This window comes from Schistocerca nitens, chromosome 4, assembly GCF_023898315.1.
Source record: "Schistocerca nitens isolate TAMUIC-IGC-003100 chromosome 4, iqSchNite1.1, whole genome shotgun sequence".
Taxonomy (NCBI): domain Eukaryota; kingdom Metazoa; phylum Arthropoda; class Insecta; order Orthoptera; family Acrididae; genus Schistocerca; species Schistocerca nitens.
The window spans coordinates 727,001,250-727,023,228 of NC_064617.1; positions in this window are offsets into that span (position 1 = coordinate 727,001,250).

The following is a 21,979-nucleotide window of genomic DNA, read 5'->3' on the forward strand; positions in this document are numbered from 1 at the left end:
GCGAATTACAAGAACGCGTGGCGCATCTGGAAAACCGCATGGCGTGTGATTCCGAACTCGCCAATAGCACTAAAAATAGCCGTACGAACAGTGCAGAGAGGGACTCCAGCCACGAGGGAGATTTTTACGACAGGGAAGAATGTATTTTGAGGGGCAGACATGAAAAAAAATAGAAACATACAAGGGTCTCACCAGGAGGAAATGCGGGGATTTGATTGCAAACATTTCCTTACGGTGAGAAAGTTTGAGATATTTCGAAATGCACAAAAAGGAATACATCCACGAGCATGCCTCGAGCAATTTGAGTTCTGTCTTCCCCCCGACTGGGCAAGTGCACATAAGATAGAATATATGAGTGGCTATTTGGAAGGCGAACCGGCGATTCGCATGAGGTCGGCAATGCGTCACTGCAACTCCACTCGGGAGTTTCGACAAGCCTTTCTGTCCGCCTATTGGTCGGAAGCGGCACAAGATAGGGTTAAGCATGGCATAATTATGCTGCCAAATTTGAACCAGTCTGGTTTCGGCAGCCCAGCACGCCTATTCGACCACATGCTGCAGGCAAATCAATCTCTATACGACCCATACGGGCCTGCGGAACTAATTAGGATATGCATCACCAAATTACCGATGCACTTGCGCCACGTCATTCTTGTGGGACGATGCAAAGAGGACGTGGAAACGTTTAGGACACTTCTCCAAGAGTTGGAATATAATACAGCAGAATGCCCGCCTAATCAGGCACAAAGTTATTATGGGGCACAGCAGCGCGATCGCAGTCGTGGCCGTAGTACTAATCAACGGCGTGACTGGTCGTCGCGACCGAACAGAACAATAATCGGGACAGGCCACTAGAGCCGAGACTACGCCGGAACGCAATTGTTGACCTAGCTTTACGCAACATCAAGCGAGCAGCAGAAGCCAGAGTCAAGGCATATAAGAAAAACGTGAGAAAAGCAGTGTTTCATGTAGGACAAAAAGTTCTTATCAGATCACACAAGCTGTCTAACAAACGGTCAGGTGTCTGCAAGAAATTTTTTAATCTCTTTAACGGCCCATATCGGATAAGGAAGATTCCCCATGAAAACGCCATAGAAGTGGAAACTCTTTGATCGAAGAAATCAAAAGGGCTACACCATGTACCAAACGTAAAACCATACATTGAGTAGAAAGGACAGCGAGGAGTAGAGAGGACGGTAAAGAGAAACAATTGATTAGCTTACATTTGTGATAAATGCATTTTGAATAATATGTTGGGAAAAATAATGATAAAGATGTTTCTATGTGATTGATTGAAGTGACGTTTTTAGTTATTTTTCTTTCCTTGAGTTATTAGGATTTAGGTTGGTTCAAATGTGAAGATAAAAGGTTTCTTTGTGAACGAGTGAAATGCTGTTTATGTTTTTTTTGTGTAAACTGAAAAGAGTCGCTCCTGAGAGAAGCAAGATCTGTGTTGAATTAATGCAAAACTCAGGGGAATATCCGATCTATGGGTATTATGGGTCTGGCAAACCCAGGTCCCCAGCTGTTAGTAGCCTTGTTTGCGATTTTCTGCTTTCAGTGCTACTATCTATCTATTACTATTCTATATCTGTCAGTATAAATGAGGATCTCTTACTATAGTATGCGTGCTGTATGAATATTTTAAGATAGGAGAACTCTGACAAAGGAATGAGTAAGTTTGGAATCTTGAAAATAGGATGCGATAATACGATTGTTTAACCAATGGCTTCCCAGTATGCGATGATATGTTAATATTGATTATATATGTCTTTATTTGTTCTTTATAGCTGTCTGCTGTCTGTGGATTTCGTAAGTAGATTGATTCCCTTCAAGGTGAAAGAAGAGTTGTGGTTTGTGTAATTTACGTGGCCCTGAAATAATATTATGGCAGTCAAATACGAGCAGTTTTTCAGCAAATGGAGAATGGAACGGAAATATGGATCCATTTTGTAGCCTTGATTGATGTTGAGCCAGAGCCTGAAAAATTATTCTGCGTTAATACTTGTCCTAGAAAAGTGACGTTTATGTGTTTTGCTGATGCTGTGAGCATTACAGCTTACTGTTTTCGCTGGTGCGGGATACACTGCAGCCTATATGATTTGTACTGAGGAAATTTCCCTCTTGAAGGTAGAGGAAGATTAAATAATTTTGATTATGGGACCGAAGGAAAGCTTGGTTTAAGGTAATAAGGATGAAGGAAAACATTTGTCATTTAAACTACAGGAGGATTCGGATCTTTTGTGTCTGTTGTAAGTTCAATATGTTAAGATGAAACTGTTTTACAGAATAAAGGAGACCACAATTTTGCCATTCATGAGAAATGAATCCAGAATAACCACCACAGGCGAAATAACTGATTTGGAAGCGAAAGGTAACTTAAAGAAGGAACGAAATCGCAGCAAAATGGGTAAGAAAATGTAGTATAACCTGTATGATGCAGATATTTTTACCGTTCTCAGAGTCATCTATGTGATTAATTCTTGTGATAACGTAATTTTAGATGAAATTTTCTTACTGTTTTATGTGTGAATATATGAGTATGATAAATTTATAATTGCGAGTCTCTTATCAGGTGTGTGAACTGGTATAAATGTTTTGACGTGCAAATAACCATTGTTCTTTCTACTATGTATGTTTAAGGAACGTTTCTCCATATTTATCATGTGATAAGACGTATGCCGTGAGCGTCAAGAAGAGGACGAATTAGAACAATGTTGTAGTGGTGTAAACACTTTGTTTAAGTGGCATTCATTTTAGTGAATTAATAAGTAGCATTTGATTTCTTAAAACGCAAATGAACCATATTAGTGATGTGGATTTAGTTATTATATTGTCAGTTCATTTAATTTTTGTGTTTATAGTGTCAAGTAATTTCACTTTTTTTTTTTTATTGTCAAGTCATTTAACTTTTAGTTTTATATTGTCGATTCATCTAACTATTTTTATTTTTAAAAAAATTAAGTCTCACTTTTGTTCTTAAAAATTGAGAAAGACAATACTAAGTGGTATTATGTATGACATTTTGTAATCACATAACTATGATGAACAATTTCTGTGAATGCAGTTGAGAACATGAAAGCGAACTGGCTAAACTCTTACAAGACAGCGGGAGCTGCGAGGAGGAGGGCTAGTTGTAAACTGGCGGGTTTCCCAGCAGGACACAGTCAACCGGGCCACTTCGGGAGCGCGGTCGACAACAAAAGAAGGACACGCGACAAACACTTTCCCTTGCACCTGGAGCTAATGGGCGGCCGCCCCAGTGCAACCCTTCGTGCAGGCGATGATCTCAGATGGGTGAGCGGTCCACCGCGCGGAAATCCATCTGCTGGCAACGCACCACACGCACGCGACCGTGACGAGATGCCAGCGGTGAAACGACAAAAGACAGGGGATAAAGGGGCGTGGAGCCTTTTGACAGGTACCGTCCAGAGAAACTTGCAGACGTCAACGACGCCTATCAACATTTCCTGGCGGATGCCCACTGTCAAGCGACAGTAAATCGTGGTTCGATGTTCTCTGGTTGCTAAGGGTGGCACAAAGAAGGGCCATTAAGTGTCATCCTTGCCCAGGAATATCAAACCGGCGAACCAATTGAGGATAACTCAAGAATGTAACAACACAAGGGGCGTGGAGCCTTTTGACACATACTGTCCAGAGAAACTGACAGACTTCAACGACGCGTATCAACACTTCCTGACGGATGCCCACTGTCAAGCTACAGTAAATCATAGTTCGATGTTGTATGGTAGCTAAGGGTGGCACAAAGAAGAGCCGTTAAGTGTCATCCTTGCCCAGGAATATCAACCTGGCGTGTCAAACGAGGATACCGCACAAATTTGACAACACAAACATGGAACCAAATCGAGATGTACGTGACACGAGCCACCAAGAGAAACTTCATGAGAGGGCAGAGACGGCGGGATTGCACGCAACAGATGGACAAAAATCCCTACTGAAAGCTGCGGCGACGAACCCCCCCCCCCCCTCCCCTTATATTGTACCAAGGAAAAGTGGAACTACTGAGTGTGTCAGTGAACAGTGATTATACGGTTCTTAGTTCAATGCTTATACGTGTTTTTCTGTCAGAGAAACTCTGACTCATGTGTTTTGCAGTGGTTCGATTTATTGGTGTTTATTAGACTGACTCTTGTATTTTGCAGGTGTTCTATTTATTGTTTTTTTTTTAGACTTTGACTCTTGTATTTTGCAGGTGTTTTATTTATTTGTGTTTTTTTTTAGACGTTGACTATTGTACTTTCAGAGCTGTTTTATTGATCAATGTTTGTTCTTGTGTGATGTATTACATTTGTGATATTTTGTTTCGTAAATTCATTCCTGTGGCATTGCTTCGTTTATCAGTCAGATAGTTATTCATTCTCATTGGACTGTGATCGATTAGCCTTTGCATGGGGCATATTCATAGTGAGGAACCCCTTAAGGGTAACAATCACATAATTAATTGTAATATCAGTATAATGACACAGTGATCATTGTTTGCTAATTAACTGAAATATAGTAGAGTGATTAAATTAGTGCCACAGAGTTATTTCAGTTCTACAAATTATTAGTTTTATAAGATATAGCATTTTTTTGCGATAACCACTTTGTAAAACATGTTTTTTTCTCTTATTTTTTTGCTTTTGCGGATTGTGCATTGTAATGTTCTGCTTTATAATACTGATGTTATTTTCATGTTTTTTTTTAATTGCTGTGGCACCTTTGCTATTTTCATAAATTTTACTTGTAAATATACAGTTATCTATTTTCCTGTGATCAGTTGGCTCTTGCAATGAGCAAATACTGGTGAACTCCATAAGGGTAACAACCAGAAATTGTTTACATATTAATGACACAGGAACCATTGTTTTTACTTGCTGACCGAATTAGGTCTACACTTTTAAATAGGATTTTTTCTCTTTGAAATTGGTAGATTCTAAAGATGTGTTGAAATTATTGTGTTTCAGCAAGTAGCTGGTGACCTTTTGCCTTTTCTTTACATTTTTGGTTTAAGTAGGGTGTGAGAAGCCTGCTTGGGAATGTACTAGCATGGACAGAAAATTACCTGCACAGTCTTTTCCCGGAGCGTTGGGGTTATGAAAGGTCTCTGTTGGATTCCTTTCATGTTAATTTCTTAAATCTGTTGTCATTTATGGCATAAATTCCTCTTCTAAATTTACTGTGGTATTTCTGACTATCTGGGAGGAGACTGAGCAGTGAAACGTGTTACTTTTACACATAAACAAGAACGATCTGTCACACTACTACACTTTAAAACACAGTTTATATGTAATTCATGTCACACAGTCTCATACGGAACCTACATCTGCTTTCTTTTATATACTGTATATGATAAGATACTGTCATCCCCCTTCCCTTCTGTGTGAGAGGATGAATGAACAAATGTGTTTCTAGTTGCATGCTTGAGGGTAGCAGACAAGACTGTCTGCTAGAGAACAGTAGGACCAACGTCGGAACAGGTAGCTACGCTTTCTAAAAGCAGAGAGGTTTCCATTCTTAGCATTTTTCTGTCTGTCCCTTGTCATGTTGGCATAGGAAGCTGTCTCTCTGGTCACTTCCGTTTGTATCTGGGAAGCACGCTCGGTAGGAACGCAGGTCAGTCTATCCAGGGCGAGCGTCTGAAGTTGTAAGATCTCTGGCTAAGCGCGTGTCTGCTAAGTCCGTAGGACAATGGATTTCTTAAGTTCAGCCTAATTGAAAATTTAATCACCTTTATTTCAGGTTTAGCTCTAAAATATCTAATGTTATCTTAACTTGTAACGCAGTGTAATTCGCGTGTGAAGTTCAGAATATCTTCCGGTAGTTGCTTTGTCACTACTTTGTGAGTAAAGTGGAACGACGTGTTTATCAGCAACTCTAACTAAGACCATCAATCTTAAATGCGAATGCTTGTGTGATTATATCGTCTCGTCTTGACAATATTTTTCAATATGGCAACTTTTCTTTATGTTAAACCCACGTGGGGTGTACTTTGCGAGACCAGTACCACGTGCTTATACAATTTTTTGACCCATCAGGTTAGTAGTTAGATGATAGTAACCAGTTCGAGGTTTTTGTTTTGTAAATTGCTTTTCGATCTAATTTATTTTAATTATCAAAATTATTGTGGAGTTACACTCTTTGTGTAAACCAAGTTGTCCACGTGAAGCATGTGGTGTATTCATCAAAGTAGCCCTCAGCTATTCTTTTCGGGAATATTTCACACGGAGCTAGTATGAATTTAGTATACCAGTGTGTGGTAATTACATGACGGACAGGATTGTGCTACGAGCGTAACTTCTTTGGGTGAAAATTGTATCAGTTGGTTCTGGTTAATTTCCTCTTGCATCTGTTTCAACGTTCTTTGTGTGTTATTTTATGAATGCAGTGTTGTATGTAGTCTCCCAATCTTGGCTCCCTATTTGATGTGTTCCGTAAGATTACAAACTCACATTTTCACAGTCCTAAATAAGGCACCAGCTTAGTTATGACTCACGTTTAATATGCTGAAATTTCAATGATCAATGGTAAAATAAATTTCCAAATATAAACTGATTTATTTCTTTTTATTTAAATTCTCTTATATATATATATATATATATATATATATATATATATATATATATATATATATATATATATATATATCACTGGTTGTCGTATGACTATTAAAAGATTATAATTAATGTTAGTCTGGTTGGGAATTCGGTAAGCTAGACTGGATGCCTGGTGAAACAGTTGCTCAGTATTGCAAGGTTAACTTCCCCAGACAGCTCACAGCTTTTAACCTGCTTTTATTGTTTATTAGCACTGATTTCATAGCAAATTAAAGTAACCACCTTACAGGCTTCCATCCAGTCACTCACTGAACAGTCTGGCCTGCCAACGGAAGACAGCAAAACGAAAGCTGAAATTTTAAATTTAGCATTTAAGAAATCTTTCACGCAGGAGGATTGTACAAACGTACCGCCGTTTGAGCCTCGTACAGATTCCCATATGGAGGACATAGTGATAGACATTCCTAGGGATGTGAAGCAGCTGAATGGGTTGAAAATAAATAAATCGCCGGGTCCTGATGGGATTCCAATTCGGTTTTACAGAGAGTGCTCTACTGCATTGGCTCCTTACTTAGCTTGCATTTGTCGCAAATCTCTTGCCCAACATAAAGTCCCGAGCGACTGGAAAAAAGCGCAGTTGACGCCTGTATATAAGAACGGTAGAAAGACGGATCCTCAAAATTACAGACCAATATCCTTAACATAAGTTTGTTACAGGATTCTTGAACATATTCTCAGTTCGAATACAACGAATTTCCTTGAGACAGAAAAGTTGCTGTCCATGCATCAGCACGGCTTTAGAAAGCATCGCTCCTGCGAAACGCAACTCGCCCTTTTTTCACATGATATCTTGCGAACCATGGATGAAGGGTGTCAGACGGATGCCATATTCCTTGACTTCCGGAAAGCGTTTGACTTGGTGCTCCACTACAGACTCCTAACTAAGGTACGAGCATATGGGATTGGTTCCCAAGTATGTGAGTGGCTCGAAGACTTCTTAAGTAATAGAACCCAGTACGTTGTCCTCGATGGTGAGTGTTCATCGGAGGTTAAATGGCTCTGAGCACTATGGGACTTAACTTCTGAGGTCATCAGTCCCCTAGAACTTAGAACTACTTAAACCTAACTAACCTAGGGACATCACACACATCCATGCCCGAAGCAGGATTCGAACCTGCGACCGTAGCGGTCGCGCGGTTCCAGACTGTAGCGCCTAGAACCGCTCGGCCACTCCGACCGGCTCATCGGAGGTTAGGTTATCATCTGGTTTGCCCCAGGCTAGTGTGGTAGGTTTGCTGTTGTTTTCTATCTACATAAATGATCTTTTGGATAGGGTGGATAGCAATGTGTGACTGTTAGCTGATGATGCTGTGGTGTACGGGAAGGTGTCATCGTTGAGTTACTGTAGGAGGATACAAGATGACTTGGACAGGATTTGTGATTGGTGTAAAGAATAGCAGCTAACTCTAAACATCGATCAATGTAAATTAATGCAGATGAATAGGAAAAGAATCCTGTAATGTTTGAATACTCCATTAGTAGTGTGGCACTTAACACAGTCACATCGATTAAATATTTGGGCGTAACATTGCAGAGAGATATGAAATGGGACAAGCATGTAATGACAGTTGTGGGGAAGGCGGATAGTCGTCTTCGGTTCTTTGGTACAATTTTGGGAAGATGTGGTTCATTTGTAAAGGAGACCGCTTATAAAATGTAAGATGGCAAGAACTATGCCCCTTACATGAAGTCATTAAACATCGCCTAACTCATGTTGAGAGAACAGTAGGGCTGAACAAACATGACTGACTCTAGGCAAGCTGGGAACAGAAGACCTCTATGGAAACTTCTCCCAGTCCGCTCTTCGCCTCAGTTTCCCCTCCAACAAAATCACTTACGCCAATTGCGCGCAAGTCACGTTAATTATGCGTCGCTTCCCAGTGCCGACCAATGCCTGCTCTGGGAAGTGAACAAATTCCCACAAAATTTCTCTTCTCAACTTCTGCTATATAGCTCCTCCCAGGCCACCCATCAAGATTAGCATCTGCACAAACACCAAGTGTTCCAGAATTCTGACTCCCAGGAGAGTACTTCAAATTCCTTGGTCCTACGTTCCTATCGGAGGCCAGCGTATTTCATGCTGTCGCTTTTCACCTCATTTACTTCAGGCTCTGCGGACCGTGAATTCAGCGTGAAGTTGCTATAATCACGAACACGCATATTTTGACTTCTGTTGACCGCTCCACCGTAGCTTTGCGCGGCTTTCTCGCATGTTTCCCAGAAAATGGGACAATGGACATTTATCAACAGGCGTAAAGTTTTCCGTCTGTTTCCCGGTACACCAGCATGGGGTCGGGGTCAACCACCCATGCTGTCACTCATCTTAAGGCGGCTGGAGGCCGCGCCGCGTTACTGCTTTCTCAGAGCTTGAGCTGCCCTAAGCTGCCTATTGTCGCTTCCCTTCGCAGTTCCCCATCTGGCCATTGTCAATTCTAAATACTTCCCTGGGGTAAACTAGCGTCCAGTAAATCGACTCGTTTCCACGAAGTTTTCATGTCGTGAGAATTACTTTAAAACCATCACCCGACATTAATTATTCCACTACGTTCATACTATACCCTCTACAAGATGCATTGTGCCTTGTCAGTCATTTTGTTCAGCCCTACTGTTCGCTCAACGTGAGTTAGGTGATCTTTAATGACTTCATGTAAGGGGCATAGTTCTTGACATCTTACAAGCTTAATAATTGTCCATTGTTCAAAATCACCCTCTTTTAGTCATGTGTCTCTGCTATGGTTGTTTCATCAAATTCGAGAATTAACGTTCTGGTATGGAATTACCCTTTCCTTTTTCCTTGGTCTGGAATAGGTACTATACAGGGTGGTCCATTGATAGTGACCGGGCCAAATATCTCACGAAACAAGCATCAAACCAAAAAACTACAAAGAACAAAACTCGTCTAGCTGAAACCTGATGGCGCTATGGTTGGCCCGCTAGATGGCACTGCCATAGGTCAAACGGATATCAACTGCGTTTTTTTTTTAAATATAGGAACCTACATTTTTTATTACATATTCGTGTAGTACGTAAAGAAATATGAATGTTTTAGTTGGACCACTTTTTACGCTTTGGGATGGATGGCGCTGTAATAGTCACAAACGTATAAGTACGTGGTATTACGTAACATTCCGCCAGTGCGGACGGTATTTGCTTCGTGATACATTACCCGTGTTAAAATGGACCGTTTACCAATGGCGGAAAAGGTCGATATCGTGTTGATGTACGGCTGTTGTGATCAAAATGTCCAACGGGCGTGTGCTATGTATGCTGCTCGGTATCCTGGACGACATCATCCAAGTGTCCGGACCGTTCGCTGGAGAGTTACATTATTTAAGGAAACGTTCAAAAATGGCTCTGAGCACTATGGGACTCAACTGCTGAGGTCATTAGTCCCCTAGAACTTAGAACTAGTTAAACCTAACTAACCTAAGGACATCACAAATATCCATGCCCGAGGCAGGATTCGAACCTGCGACCGTAGCGGTCTTGCGGTTCCAGACTGCAGCGACTTTAACCGCACGGCCACTTCGGCCGGCCATTCACACAAGTTTGCCGCCGGTGGTGGCACTTACAACGTGCTGACATGAGGGAAGTTTCCAACCGATTTCTCATACACAAACAGCAGTTGACCGGCGTTGCCCGGTGAAACGTTTTGTGATGCCTCGTGTAAGGAGGAGAAATGCGTACCATCACGTTTCCGACTTTGATAAAGGTCGGATTGTAGCCTATCGCGACTGCGGTTTATGGTATCGTGACATTGCTGCTCGCGTTGGTCAAGATCCAATAACTGTTAGCAGAATATGGAATCGGTGGGTTCAGGAGGGTAATACGGAACGCCGTGCTGGATCCCAACGGCCTCGTGTCACTAGCAGTCGAGATGACAGGCATCTTATCCGAATGGCTGTAACGGATCGTGCAACCATGTCTCGATCTCTGAGTCAACAGATGGGGGTGTTTGCAAGACAACAACCATCTGCACGAACAGTTTGACGACGTTTGCAGCAGCAGGGACTAACAGCTGGGAGACCTTTGCAGCGGTTACCCTTGACGCTGCATCACAGACAGGAGAGCCTGTTATGGTGCACTCAACGACGAACCTGGGTGCACGAATGGCAAAACGCCATTTTTTCGCATCAATCCAGGTTCTATTTACAGCATCATGATGGTCGCATTCGTGTTTGGCGTCATCGCGGTGAACGCACATTGGAAGCGTGTATTCGTCATCGCCATACTGGCGTATCATCCGGCGTGATGGTACGGGGTGCCATTGATTACACGTCTCGGTCACCTCTTGTTCGCACTGACGGCACTTTGAACAGTGGACGTTACATTTCAGATGTGTTACGACCCGTGGCTCTACCCTTCATTCGATCCATGCGAAACCCTACATTTCAGCAGGATAATGCACGACCGCATGTTGCAGGTCCTGTATGGACCTTTCTGGATACAGAAAATGTTCGACTGCTGCCCTGGCAGCACATTCTCCAGATCTCTCACCAATTGAAAACGTCTGGTCAATGGTGGCCGAGCAACTGGCTCGTCACAATACGCCAGTCACTACTCTTGACGAACTGTGGTATCGTGTTGAAGCTGCATGGGCAGCTGTACCTGTACACGCCATCCAAGCTCTGTGTGACTCAATGCCCAGGCGTATCAAGGCCGTTATTACCGACAGAGGTGGTTGTTCTGTGTACTGATTTCTCAGGATCTATGCACCCAAATTGCGTGAAAATGTAATCACATGTCACTTCTAGTATAATATATTTGTCCAATGAATACCCGTTCATCATCTGCATTTCTTCTTGGTGTAGCAATTTTAATGGCCAGTAGTGTACCTCCTGTGACACGTCCTGATGAGCCAGTCAGATGATTTCGTTTTCTGCGACCCTTCGGAAGACGCCGTTTCTCTGCATTTCATGGGCGTCTGCAATTCCCGTGATTTATGCGGTCCGGTAATTGAGCGCTGGGCAGCGATGGGCAGGTAGGGGCGCCTGGCACGATGCACGGTCGTCGCACAGTGTCGGCAGCGGCTGCCGGCCTTCTAATGAGCCGACTGGCTCCTTTGTTTGGCGCGGCCGCTGCTGTATAAATTCCGGCTGCCGGCGGGCATTCCGGGTAATTTATGCCCGCGGCCGGGCGGCCCGCCATTATCCGATCTGATTGGAAGCAAGCGCGGTGGCTCGCCACCTGTTGTCGCCTCCAGCGCGCCCTGGAGCCTATCAGGCTCCTTCAGGGAAATCGGGAGCTTTCGGCTTCTGTTTCGTGCTTTTAAACCGGTGCTAGATCGACGACGGTAACTTAGCTTTTTTTTTTTGTTTTGTTTTTACCAGTGTCGCTTCTGCTATGGTTGTCACCTCCCTATCGGAGAAGGTCTGCTAAACTATGTTGCCGACCTGGCATTCAAAAGAGTATGGTTCGTTATATTGATACATGTTGACCTGCGGAATGATTTATTTACAGACTGTTCAGAGTAGTTGCGTTGTGCTTATTTCGCCCAAATGGATAAAAAGAAATCCTGCGTAAACATAAAATTCGTTTTGGCAAATTTATCTTCAAGAGAATTCATGTACCGCTGATCAAGTTTGACAAGAAATTTGCTGCTCCGTTTCGAACTGAATTCGAACCTTATCACATTTCTACACCTACAGCTCAACAATACACCATACGCTGCCTTGTACCACTCATAGTCATTCTCATTCCTGTTACACTCACAAATGGGTCGAGGGAAGAACTGCTATACTCTCCAGTACGAGCCCTGATTTACAGCTTCCAGCCATGTTAATGTGACCACTGACCATGTTCGTCGTCAACGTGCAATAATCACTCACAGACGGCAGGTGGCAGCACTAACACTCGAGGGTATGTAAAGCGTTTGGGGGGACGTGGAAAACAGTGCAGTCGTTCTTGTAACGCGAAACGGAGCGATTTATGTGACTTCCGATAGGGCATGATCATCGCAGCCGTGATTAAAGTGTGCTGTGCAGGCAAAATGGCGCAGTCCAGAACTGGCAGCGAGGCAACTGTGGTGCCCCAGGACCATAGAGGGGTGAATGATGGCTGCGGAAATGTGTGCGCATGAACAAAGGTGTAAGTGTTGAGCAACTAACCAGTCAGGTTAAGGGGCTACTAACAGTGCCCCTCAACGACCGTTTAGCAAATGTTAATGCGTATAGACCGCTGTAGCAGGCGCTGGTTCATGCACCCGTACTGACAGCTGTTCATCGCCGACAAAGGCTGGAATTTCCACGCCAATACAGCAACTGGGCGTTCACTGACTGGCAACAAGGCGGCTTTGCAGATGAATTACGTTTTATACTCCATCGGACGGATGGCCACTGGCGTGTACGGCCCTGCAACAATCGTCGGTAGGGTCCTGGCCGGAGAAGGGAGCTTTATCTCCTAGGGGAATGTTTTCGTGGGATTCCCTGAACAATTTCTTCATTCTGAAAGGTACAATGGACCAACACAAGTATCCATCCATCCTCGGGGATCATGTCAGCTCCTACATGCAGTTTGTTTTTCCTCGGCGCGGCCGGCCAGTGTGACCGAGAGGTTCTAGGTGCTTCAGTCTGGTTCAAATGGCTCTGAGCACTATGCGACTTAACTTCTGATGTTATCTGTCGCCTAGAACTTAAAACTAATTAAACCTAACTAACCTAAGGACATCACACACATCCATGCCCGAGGCAGGATTCGAACCTTCGACCGTAGCGGTCTCGCGATTCCAAACTGTAGCGCCTAGAACCGCACGGCCACTGCGGCCGACGCTTCAGTCTGGAACCGCACGATTGCTACTGTCGCAGGTTCGAATCTTGCCTCGGGCATGGATGTGTGTGATGTCCTCAGGTTAGTTAGGCTTAAGTAGTTCTTTCTAGGGGGCTGATGACCTTAGATGTTAAGTCCCATAGTGCTCAGAGCCATTTGAATCAATTTTGCTCGGCGCCATGGCACCTACCACCAGCATAACACAAAGTGTCACATAGCTCGCAGTGTACGTGTGTGGATCGAAGACCGCCAGGATGAGCTCACCGTAATCCCCTTGCCATCAAACTCCCCGGTTTTAAACCCAACTGGTAATCTGTGGGATCACTTCGATCGAGCGGTTCGCGCCATGAATCCTCAACCGCGAAACAGCGCAGCTGGCCACGGGACTGGAGTCGGCATGGCTCCAAATCTCTGGCGGTACCTTCCAGAACCTCACTGACTCTCCCTGCACGTCTCGCAGCGATTCGCGCTGAAAAAGGTGCGTATTCAGGCTTTTAACAGGTGGTCACACAAATGTGACTCGACAGTGTATTTAGTCTTCGCGGTCCTTACGCGAATGTATGCTGATGGCAGCAAAATCGCTCAGCAGTCTGTTGCAAATTCCGGTTCTCTAAAGTTTTTCAATAGGTAGGGTGCTGAATAAGAAGAATTTGTGTTTGCTCAAGGCAGAAACCTTTCCCCAAAATTGTATAGAGCGTGACTTCTTATGTTCGTGTTCTGGATGTTAACAGCGCGTAGCGTTGCGCAGTTGGAGGTGAGCCGCCAGCAGTGGTGGATGCGGGGAGTGAGATGGCGGAGTTTTGATATACCTCGTGAAAGTCTAGCTGTACGGGATTAGACCTATTTCAATTTTTGCCTGGAACAATGTCATTTATTTTGCTAACTTAATATTAAAATGCATATTTGTTACTTTTTTATGCCAATGGCTGAGGCAGTGGAGCTGCGGCTGAAAACAGCAGCTCTGAGCGCTTCTCTCGCGAGTTTAGGTCTAAGACGTGCGAAATGTCAATACCATCAGTGCTAGCTGAATGTCATGGTGGTGGTGTAACTACTCTCGTTAATTTTTCCCTCGAATTGATAAGCTGTTATGTTGAGAGTGTAAATAGGCTGTTTAGGTTTCTTTATTGGTAACGCCACGCAGCGCTCTGTATGAAAATCACTGGCTGTGCTGTGTGCAGTCTGTGGCTGGTTTGCATTGTTGTTGGCTATTGTAGTGTTGGGCAGCTGGAAGTTAACAGCGCGTAGCGTTGCGCAGTTGGAGGTGAGCCGCCAGCAGTGGTGGATGTGCGGAGTGAGATGGCGGAGTTTTGATAGCGGATGATCTGGACAGTGACAGTAAATTTGTAAGACTGGATGTCATGAACTGCTATATATATTATGACTTTTAAACACTATTAAGGTAAATACATTGTTTGTTCTCTATCAAAATCTTTCATTTGCTAACTATGCCTATCAGTAGTTAGTGCCTTCAGTAGTTAGAATCTTTTATTTAGCTGGCAGTAGTGGCGCTCGCTGTATTGCAGTAGCTTGAGTAACGAAGATTTTTGTGAGGTAAGTGATTTGTGAGAGGTATAGGTTAATGTTAGTCAGGGTCATTCTTTTGAGGGGATTATTGAAAGTCAGATTGCGTTGCGCTAAAAAAATATTGTGTGTCAGTTTAAGCACAGTCATGTATAATTTTTCTAAGGGGACGTTTCAAGAGGAGCTCGGTGAAATATGAGGAACGTAATGTCAGTGCATTCATTAGAAACGAAGTAGGCCTACTAATGCTGATAGAAGTCTGAGTTTAGGAATCGGATGTGTTCTTTTCAAAGGAAATACCCTGGCACTCTGTCTGAGTGATTTATGGAAACGGACATAATGTAATGGTGTTGGAAGAACTCAGTTTGAACCCTGCTCCTTGTGTGAACTCCTCCGTCTCGCTTGATGTGTAAGAAGGTGCAAACGACGTTTCTTGTATTAGGTTGATGCACAAATTGGCAGGGCTTTTACTTTATATGTTGGTATTCCGGTTGCTATATGTTTGTTTATCGACTGTCAGTTTTTATTTATAGTTCACTGTTGCTTTTTGAGTTTACATATTCTCATTTTGTAATTTGGAGATAGTGAGTCGAGCTGTGGACGCTAGAAAATGGAGTGCCAAATGGAGAAACCGAAACATTTCCGACATATTCTTCCGTTTTTAGTTCAGTAGAGGGGTGACAGCTGCGGACGCAGCCAGAAACGTTTGCGCCGTGTAGGGGGCTATGGCCACTGGACAGAACACAGCAAGAAAATGGTCTCCTCGTTTTAAGGAGGATCCTTTTGACATTAGTGGCTCTCCAAGTTCAGGAAGACATTGGGATTTTAAATGCATCAATCAACAATGATCCTCGTCAGTGTATTCGAGAACTGGCAAATGAATTGTGATCATTCCACCATCGTGAGACATTTTCATGCAACGGGGATAGTTGAAAAATCGGATGTATGGGTTCCGCATACTCTAAGCCAAAATATCTAAAATCGGCGGATGGCCACATATGCAACTCTGCTTGCTCGTCATCAATTGGCCGGCCGCTGTGGCCGAGCGGTTCTAGGCGCTTCAGTCTGGAACCGCGCGACCGCTACGGTCGCAGGTTCGAATCCTGCCTCGGGCATGGATGTGTGTGATGGCCTTAGGTTAGTTAGGTTTAAGTAGTTCTAAGTCTAGGGGACTTACGACTTCAGATGTTAAGTCCCATAGTGCTTAGAGCCATCTGAAACATTTTTCGTCCTCAATAGGCTCGTGAACGACACCGATCATTCCTATCCTGTATCGTTACTGGTGACGAGAAATGGAGCCTTTGTGCTAACATCAGGAAAAGAAAGAAATGATTGAGCCGAAACAAAGGAGCGACTCCCCATACAAAAACTGCGATTGTCCATAAAAGATAATGTCATGCCCCTGGTGGAAAAGCGACGGTGCCGTGTGCTACGATTTGCCTCTACGAAGAATAACGACCACTGCTAACATTTGTTGTCAATAACTCAGGCGACTTGCAGACGCAATCCAAGGACAACGGTTAGGAAAGCTGCGTAAATGATGCTAGTCCACGACAACGCTCGCCCGCATTCCGCTAGGCTGACAAAAAACTCTATACAGGAGTTGGGGTGGGAAGTCATTCCACACCGATCTTTTGCACCTGAAATTGCGCCCTTAGATTTTGACCTTATCCTCTCTTTGTCGATGATCTTGAAGGAACTTATTTTCCGGGTTAAAATGCGCTCCGAACATGGCTCGACGACGTTTTCGCTTCAAAACCACGTAATTTCTAGATTCGTGGAATCGAAATGTTAATCCAGCGTTGCGAAATGACGTAAATAGTGAAGGTGTATATATAATTGATGGCTGAAGTCTCTGTCATGTTTATATGTTGTGTTTATTAAACTTACGGAAAAAGCTACGAAATTATGCACTGTGAGAAGTCTCGGTAGAGGTCTTCGGTTCCCAGCTTGCCTGGAGTGCGGACGTGGCGTTCTTTACTCAGCTTGCCTGAGAGAGAGTGAGCATATCTGCAGTTTAGGACTTAGCAAACGGAACGATTGCTTGGAGATAGCAAGTTTTGGTTCAGCTATGTACTGAGCAAGATAGCTAGGAGTGAATAGACGAGCGCAGCCTTGCAGCACCACGAGGTCGGCCGACGTCCACACAACGACGCCGCTCCGCCACGCTGTATTCGGTGATATTGCGCCCGCTCCGGCCACTGATTAATTTGTTGGATCACGTCGGCAAAGTTTCCACGAGGGTATCATGGGCCGTGTATTGTAGAATTCTTCTCGCACTGCGCATTACGCCTGGGTCAGTCGATAGGAATTACTTTTGAGTTATCGCGCTTTACTCCACGCAAACGCAATTGATTACCACTGCCTGATAGGAGAGTCTTGTAATGTGATGATTGAAGGTCGGGAGTTAAAATAAATTTGTGCTAATCGACTGCATCTGTTTTCAATCAAGTAGTTGAAATCCCATGTCACTTTCTTAATTAATTTTATGTTCAACATTTGCATCTGGTGTTCAATAGCTGAATATAACATCAATGTGCACCCCTTTTTAATTAAAAGTGGTCAATTCTGAATAAATTAATGTCAACACTGCCACTGCACTTCAATCAGTAGTCACAGGGCCATATTACTTTTTTGCGTTATCCGATATTGCGGTAGTTTTGCACTCTCTGTTGATCTGTTAGTCAATTAGTTGGGGTGAACACACGCCAAAACCATCTAAGTGACGGGTGGGGTGTTACAAGCTCACTGGACAAAATTCTGGTCATTCCTTTGAACATTTACGCTAGTGGCTTGGAGCTTCGCAGGAGGCGTAAAGTTGGTACCAGGTGGTCGTGTTCCTCTCCACCGCTAACGTAGATCACGGTAATGAAGTGTAATGCTTGTGACAGTCAGTTGTATGCAGTCGAAACAGTAACGTGGGTCAACGTGGAAACGTGACAAAAAAGAAAATGGTTCAAATGGTTCTGAGCACTATGGGACTTAACATCTGTGGTCATCAGTCCCCTAGAACGTAGAACTACTTAAACCTAACTAACCTAAGGACATCACACACATCCATGCCCGAGGCAGGATTCGAACCTGCGACCGTAGCAGTCGCGCGGTTCCGGACTGCGCGGGAAACGTGACAGAATAGCTGAAAAGAGCTACAGTGTTTATACATACTCATGACCACACCATAGGTGAAGTTACTTGCTTTGTTTGTTTGATAAGACGGGCTGTCCAACGTGCCTACAAGGACTAGCGTATTACTCGCAACAGTGTAACACGCGGTTCGAAGACTGCTCGTAAAACGATTTTAACCAATCGGAAACAAATTTCATGCCTTTTCAATGACAATCGTTTCCATACCCGACAGAAATTGGTGCTGTCATTAAATGCTCCATTTCAACCAGTTTCCTTGCGAACACTGCGAATGAATTTCACGTGATGGATACTGGGAGTCGAGTATCCCAAAAAGGCCATTACTCACAGATTTCAGTGATATGAGAGCATGCTGAAAAGTTATGTCTCCGAATTTTTTTGTAAAAGCGCTTAAAGCTTTATAAATAAAACAATCATTATTAACATTCTACATCTTTATACTTCATGTCTACACATTTGCAGCACGGTACCGCTAGAGGGCTCCGAATTGTAAGGTGTAATATGGCGGTGTGAAAAGTAACTATGTCTGTGCATGAGAAATATTGTGCTATAGTCGAATTTCGAGTTCGAAGAGTTTGTCCACACACGGAACACCCTCTCCTTCAGCATGACAATGCCGGACCACACAAGAGAGCTGCGACATCTGCAACAGTCCAATGTCATCGATCACCCTCAAAAAATAAAGTCCCTACTCGGTCCCATCAGATTTTCATCTGTTTACAAATCTTAAAGAACACATTTGACAACTTGACTAAAACGGTGTTGAAGTCACGGATGAGGGGATGAGGTTATGGCTCCGTCAACCAAATCAAAAATTCTACAGAGGCGATATCGACGAAGCGGCCCCTCGTTGGAAGAAATGTGTTAGTCGCAGGGGTGACCATGCAAAAAAAAAGTAGACAACAAGAATGAAGATGTAGAATGCTGATATCATTTGTTTTACTGAAAAAGCCTTATCACATCAGAAATTCGGAGGCTCTACTTGTCAGTATATCCTCGTAGACTGGCAATATCAAGCATTTGTGGAAACGCGAAACACCTTAAAATGGATGTACCACAAATTTACGTATATGGAAGTAGTTGTTTTAAGTGTAGCCACATACATAAGTGAAACTTCCAGATGATTATGATGATGTTTGGTTTGTGGGGCGATCAAGTGCGCAGTCATCAGCGCCCGTACAAAGTCCCAATTTTTACACAGTCCAATTTTTTACACAATCGAATCGAGCCACTGTCACGAATGATGACGATGATGATGATGATGAAATGATGTCAACACAAAAACTCAGTCCCCGGCTAGAGAAAATCCCCAAACCACCCGGGAATTGAACCCGGGACCCCGTGATCCAGAGGCAGCAACACTAACCACTTTTTTTGTTTCTTTTTTTATTTTTTCCGAAAATTACCACTTTTTAATTTTTGCTTTTATTTTTTTAAGAGTGTTCAGTGATGAGTAGGTGGAGACAAGGCGGGCAGGGGTCGGAACCCGAGACCTGGCCGCGATGTCTCCCTTCCTGAATCACTCCCTCAAAGTAGCTTTTTGATTTATTTTTATTTTATTTTATTATTATTATTTTTTTACCAGGAACAGGGTAAATGAATAAAAGATCTTTATTGGTACAAACTTAAATACAACAGAAATGCCATCCTTCCGGCGAAAATAACACATTATACTCGTACAAGGCGAGTAATTTTTTTTTATTGAACAAGGTGTAGGAAAAAAAGAATAATAATACTGTTGTGAGCTAAGAAGTGTGAAGCAATATACAGTGGAGTGAGGGAAAAACCAGTGTGTTCTGGTATAGTGCATAAAAGAAAGGAGGCGCGTGTCCATGCGCCTACTCCACTGTGGGTTACAATATAGAAAGTAGCGCGGGGAGTCTCAGATGTCAGCAGGGGGGGGGGGGGGGGCGGGGGGCGGGAGTGTTGTCGGCGTGTGGCACCATCCAACTGAGCGGGGGTGACGTAAAGATCGCATGTAGGTAATTGGCGAAGAAGGCGCGGTAGCGCGGTCGGTGTTCGACTTGACTGTGGGCCGTTTGTAAGTACTGCCAGAAATCAAGGCGTGATTTGTCGCCATCATTATACATGTAGGTGATCGTCCATCCCTTGACCCATACAATCGCATGATTTTTGGCGGCGGGGAAATAAGTATTCTCAGGATGGATAAAAGTCCATGGGTCAATCGAGTCCGGCGGAACGCGGAGGTAACAGGCAGCGAACTGTCGGGCCAGTTTCCAGACGTCACTGGTGGCAGCACAAGTCAGTTGATGGACATCGTCATCCATGAGGTGGCAAATGGAACAAAGTGGAGAGTCCGTTAGTCCGATGGCGTGAAGACGATGATTTGTGGCGAATTTTTCATTGGCTACTTGGTACCATGTTGCCCGGACGTTGGAGGGAAGAAAAGGCTGGTGGGTAAGACGCCAAACCGTGGGCTTCCGCTTGGACGATATTGTTGCTGGATATGGAACGAAGCAGTGGGGTGTAAAAATCTTTAGGTCGAGGAGAACGCGTGGTCGGTAAGTGTGTGTGAGCATAACTGAAGTCGACGATGAAATCAGAAATTTGCATCAGATGGTGCTTGATGTGTCCGACTGGTACTGGTGGTGTTATGGTCGCGGGCACAAGAATTTCCAGCAAGCTGCCCGTAAGGGAGGTGCCCCCGTGCCACTGCTTGTGCATGGTGGACATGTACAAGGACGCCGCTCGGAGTCTCACATTGACAAGGCCGAGGCCTCCCGCTCGCGGTGGAAGAGTGAGCGTGTCGTAGCGCACCTTAAAGAGCCTACCGGCCGTAAGAAAGTATCCGAAGGCAGCCTGGAGGCTGCGTCCAATAGTTTATGGCAGCGGGAGGACCTGTGCGATGTGGACCATTCTGGACGCCACATGTTGTTGAGGTATTGGACACGTTGTAAAGAATCGATTCGTCGGAGACGACTTTGTCGCACCGTCGTGCGGATAGTTTGGAGTGCACGCCGAAAATTGATGGCAGCGGAGCGGCGCACAGTGGAGGTGAACATGATACCAAGGTATCGTAGTTTTTGTACACACGGGAGAGGTGCTAAGTCGTCGTGTGAGAGGCCGCGTCCAATGGGCATCGCCGCGGATCTAGCCACATTCATGTTACTGCCCGCTGCAGTGCCGTACGTTGATATTAAATCAAGTACCGTGTGTGTTTCACTCCGTGAGCGGATCAAGAGGAAGAGGTCGTCCGCATACGCACGACATCGAAAACTGTGCTGTGGCTCATCAGACTCCCGATGAGTGGCTCCAGGCTTATCGAATAGAGTAGGGTCGAAAGTGGGCAGCCTTGCCGTACGGAACGCCGGATCGCCACTGGTCCTGCCACACGGCCATTAACCTGAATCAGCGATTCGGCGGTGCCGTACAGGCGCCGGATGACGTCGATAAAGGCTGGTGGAAAACCCATGCGGTTCATCACTGAGAACAGAAAAAGATGCCGCACTTTGTCGATTGCGCTGTCAAAATCAATGGCAACCACTGCGGCGCGGAGTCTGCACGCCGCTGCCACTTCAATTAAATCGCGACATTCGCCTGTGGCCGTTTGTATATTAACTGAGCCGCCCGGAGTTGTCTGTTCCGGGGATAGAAAGCTAGGCAGGATCTTGCGGCATCGCGTTGCCAGTAGGCGTGTAAAAATTTTATAGTCTGCGTTAAGCAGAGTCAGGGGACGGTAATGTGCTGTCGTCACACCTGGTGTCAGTTTGTGGATGGGTATAATAATTCCCGTGACGAAGGACGGCGCGTACGGCGTTCCCCATCGTCAGCAGTTCATGAAACAACGTTGTCCACCGTGACGCCATTAGTGTGAGGAAAGCGCGATAAAATTCTATCGGCAATCCGTCGACACCAGGTGACTTATTCAGAGCACCTTTTTTGATTGCATCGTGGACTTCGTCATGCTTAAT